This window comes from Prunus avium, chromosome 4 (genome assembly GCF_965620075.1).
Source record: "Prunus avium chromosome 4, drPruAviu1.hap1.1, whole genome shotgun sequence".
NCBI classification, from domain to species: Eukaryota; Viridiplantae; Streptophyta; class Magnoliopsida; order Rosales; family Rosaceae; genus Prunus; species Prunus avium.
The window spans coordinates 9418722-9423206 of NC_142287.1; the positions used below are offsets into that span (position 1 = coordinate 9418722).

Below are 4485 nucleotides of genomic sequence, written 5' to 3' on the forward strand. Positions count from 1 at the left end.
GGCAGTTCTTTCCTAATTGGGGTGGTTGGTGTATTCCATACTTCTAACGATTGGATTTCACTCAAAACTCACCAAATGACTCCTCATACCATATTATGTTGTTGCACAAGTTTGGGGTTCCATCCGAAATCAATATGTGTGAGAAATTGGACAATTCAAGTTCAACGACAGTTCGGTCCTAATTGGAGTGGTTGGTGTATTCCATACTTCTAGTGATTGGATTTCACTCAAAACTCCCCAAATGACTCCTCCCACCATATTATGATGTTGCCCAGGTTTTGGGCTCGATTCGAAATCAATAGGTATGAGAAATTGGACAATTCAAGTTCAACGGCAGTTCATTCCTAATTGGAGTGGTTGGTGTATTCCATACTTCTAGCGATTGGATTTCCCTCAAAACTCACCAAGTGACTCCTCCCACCGTATTATGATGTTGCCCAAGTTTTGGGCTCGATCCGAAGTCAATAGGTGTTCCAAATTGGACAATTCAAGTTCAACGGCAGTTCATTCCTAATTGGAGTGGTTGGTGTATTCCATACTTCTAGCGATTGGATTTCACTCAAAACTCACCAAATGACTCCTCCCACCATATTATGATGTTGCCCAAGTTCTGGGCTCGATCCGAAATCAATAGGTGTTCCGAATTGGACAATTCAAGTTCAACGGCTGTTCGTTCCTAACAGGAGTGGTTGGTGTATTCCATACTTCTAGCGATTGGATTTCACTCAAAACTCACCAAATCACTCCTCCCACCATATTATGATGTTGCCCAAGTTTGTGGCTCGATCCGAAATCAATTGGTGTGAGAAATTGGACAATTCAAGATCAACGGCAGTTCGTTCAAAATTGTAGTGGTTGGTGTATTCTATACTTCTAGCCATTGGATTTCACTCAAAACTCACCAAATGACTCCTCCCACCATATTATGATGTTGCCCAAGTTATGGTCTCGATCCGAAATCAATAGGTGTTCCAAATTGGACAATTCAAGTTCAACGGCAGTTCTTTCCGAATTGGAGTGGTTGGTGTATTCCATACTTCTAGCGATTGGATTTCACTCAAAACTCACCAAATGACTCCTCCCACCATATTACGATGTCGCCCAAGTTTTGGGCTCGATCTGAAATCAATAGGTGTTCCAAATTGGACAATTCAAGTTCAACGGCAGTTCGTTCCTAATTGGAGTGGTTGGTGTATTCCATTCTTCTAGCGATTGGATTTCACTCAAAACTCACCAAATGACTCCTCCCACCATATTATGATGTTGCCCAAGTTTGGGGCTCGATCCGAAATCAATAGGTGTGAGAAATTGGACAATTCAAGTTCAACGGCAGTTCGTTCCTAATTGGAGTGGTTGGTGTATTCCACACTTCTAGCGATTGGATTTCACTCAAAACTCACCAAATGACTCCTCCCACCGTATTACGATGTTGCTCAAGTTTTGGTCTCGATCCGAAATCAATTGGTGTTCCAAATTGGACAATTCAAGTTCAACGGCAGTTCGTTCCCAATTGGAGTGGTTGGTGTATTCCATACTTCTAGCGATTGGATTTCACTGAAAACTCACCAAATGACTTCTCCCGCCATATTATGATGTTGCCTAAGTTTTGGGGTCGATCCGAAATCAATAGGTGTTCCAAATTGGACAATTCAAGTTCAATGGCAGTTCTTTCCTAATTGGGGTGGTTGGTGTATTCCATACTTCTAACGATTGGATTTCACTCAAAACTCACCAAATGACTCCTCATACCATATTATGTTGTTGCACAAGTTTGGGGTTCCATCCGAAATCAATATGTGTGAGAAATTGGACAATTCAAGTTCAACGACAGTTCGGTCCTAATTGGAGTGGTTGGTGTATTCCATACTTCTAGTGATTGGATTTCACTCAAAACTCCCCAAATGACTCCTCCCACCATATTATGATGTTGCCCAGGTTTTGGGCTCGATTCGAAATCAATAGGTATGAGAAATTGGACAATTCAAGTTCAACGGCAGTTCATTCCTAATTGGAGTGGTTGGTGTATTCCATACTTCTAGCGATTGGATTTCCCTCAAAACTCACCAAGTGACTCATCCCACCGTATTATGATGTTGCCCAAGTTTTGGGCTCGATCCGAAGTCAATAGGTGTTCCAAATTGGACAATTCAAGTTCAACGGCAGTTCATTCCTAATTGGAGTGGTTGGTGTATTCCATACTTCTAGCGATTGGATTTTACTCAAAACTCACCAAATGACTCCTCCCACCATATTATGATGTTGCCCAAGTTTTGGGCTCGATCCAAAATCAATAGGTGTGAGAAATTGGACAATTCAAGTTCAACGGCAGTTCGTTCCTAATTGGAGTGGTTGGTGTATTCCATACTTCTAGCGATTGGATTTCACTCAAAACTCACCAAATGACTCCTCCCACCATATTATGATGTTGCCCAAGTTTTGGGCTCGATCCGAAATCAATAGGTGCTCCAAATTGGACAATTCAAGTTCAACGGCAGTTCGTTCCTAACTGGAGTGGTTGGTGTATTCCATACTTCTAGCGATTGGATTTCACTCAAAACTCAACAAATGACTCCTCCCACCATATTATGAGGTTGCCCAAGTTTTGGGCTCGATCCGAAATCAATAGGTGTGAGAAATTGGTCAATTCAATTTCAACGACAGTTTGTTCCTAATTGGAGTGGTTGGTGTATTCCATACGTCTAGCGATTGGATTTCACTAAAAACTCACCAAATGACTCCTCCCACCATATTATGATGTTGCCCAAGTTTTGGGCACGATCCGAAATAAATAGGTGTCCCAAATTGGACAATTCAAGTTCAATAGCAGTTCGTTCCTAATTGGAGTGGTTGGTGTATTCCATACTTCTAGCGATTGGATTTCACTCAAAACTCACCAAATGACTCCTCCCACCATATTATGATGTTGCCCAAGTTTTGGGCTCGATCCGAAATCAATAGGTGTTCCAAATTGGACAATTCAAGTTCAACGGCAGTTCGTTCCTAACTGGAGTGGTTGGTGTATTCCATACTTCTAGCGATTGGATTTCACTCAAAACTCAACAAATGACTCCTCCCACCATATTATGAGGTTGCCCAAGTTTTGGGCTCGATCCGAAATCAATAGGTGTGAGAAATTGGTCAATTCAATTTCAACGACAGTTTGTTCCTAATTGGAGTGGTTGGTGTATTCCATACTTCTAGTGATTGGATTTCTCTCAAAACTCCCCAAATGACTCCTCCCACCATATTATGATGTTGCCCAGGTTTTGGGCTCGATTCGAAATAAATAGGTATGAGAAATTGGACAATTCAAGTTCAACGGTAGTTCATTCCTAATTGGATTGGTTGGTGTATTCCATACTTCTAGCGATTGGATTTCACTAAAAACTCACCAAATGACTCCTCCCACCATATTATGATGTTGCCCAAGTTTTGGGCTCGATCCGAAATCAATAGGTATTCCAAATTGGACAATTCAAGTTCAACGGCAGTTCGTTCCTAACCGGAGTGGTTGGTGTATTCCATACTTCTAGCGATTGGATTTCACTCAAAACTCACCGAATGACTCCTCCCAGGACATTATGTTGTTGCCCAAGTTTTGGGCTCGATCCGAAATCAATAGGTGTTCCAAATTGGACAATTCAAGTTCAACGGCAGTTCGTTCCTAATTGGAGTGGTTAGTGTATTCCATACTTCTAGCGATTGGATTTCACTCAAAACTCACCAAATGACTCCCCCCACCATATTATGATGTTGCCCTTGTTTGGGGCTCGATCCGAAATCAATAGGTGTGAGAAATTGGACAATTCAAGTTCATTGGCAGTTCGTTCCTAATTGGAGTGGTTAGTGTATTCCATACTTCTAGCGATTGGATTTCACTCAAAACTCACCAAATGACTCCCCCCACCATATTATGATGTTGCCCATGTTTGGGGCTCGATCCGAAATCAATAGGTTTGAGAAATTGGACAATTCAAGTTCATTGGCAGTTCGTTCCTAATTGGAGTGGTTCGTGTATTCCACACTTCTAGCGATTGGATTTCACTCAAAACTCACCAAATGACTCCTCCCACCATATTATGATGTTGCCCAAGTTTTGGGCTCGATCCGAAATCCCATGATGAGGACATTGGTTGAGCAGCCCATTGAATCTCTCCCATGCTTCACAAAACGATTCATCATCTTGCTGTGCAAATAACAGGATCTTATCCCTAAGCATGTCGGTCTTTTGCGTGGAGAAGTATTTCTCCAAGAACTTCTTTTGAATGGCAGCCCATGTAGTGAGTGAACCAGGCTTCAAAGAATTCAACCAATATTTCGCCTTATCCTTCAAAGTGTATGGAAACACTCTCATTCGAAGTTGATCTTCTGTCACACCTGTCAAGGGAAAAGAACTCACAACATTAAAAATATCCTTTATATGAGTTAATGGATCTTCATTAGGTAAACCATAAAAGGAAGGCAGCATATTAAGATGAGAAGATT

The 4485-nt window shown here is 41.6% G+C and overlaps 1 non-coding gene across 1 annotated transcript; it reads left to right on the forward strand.

The window, feature by feature from the left end:
* The first annotated feature begins 4112 nt into the window (after positions 1-4112).
* Positions 4113-4219, forward strand: LOC148294752 (small nucleolar RNA R71). The gene has a single exon (XR_015835537.1). It is a non-coding gene; the product is annotated as a small nucleolar RNA R71 (small nucleolar RNA).
* Positions 4220-4485: the final 266 nt, after the last annotated feature.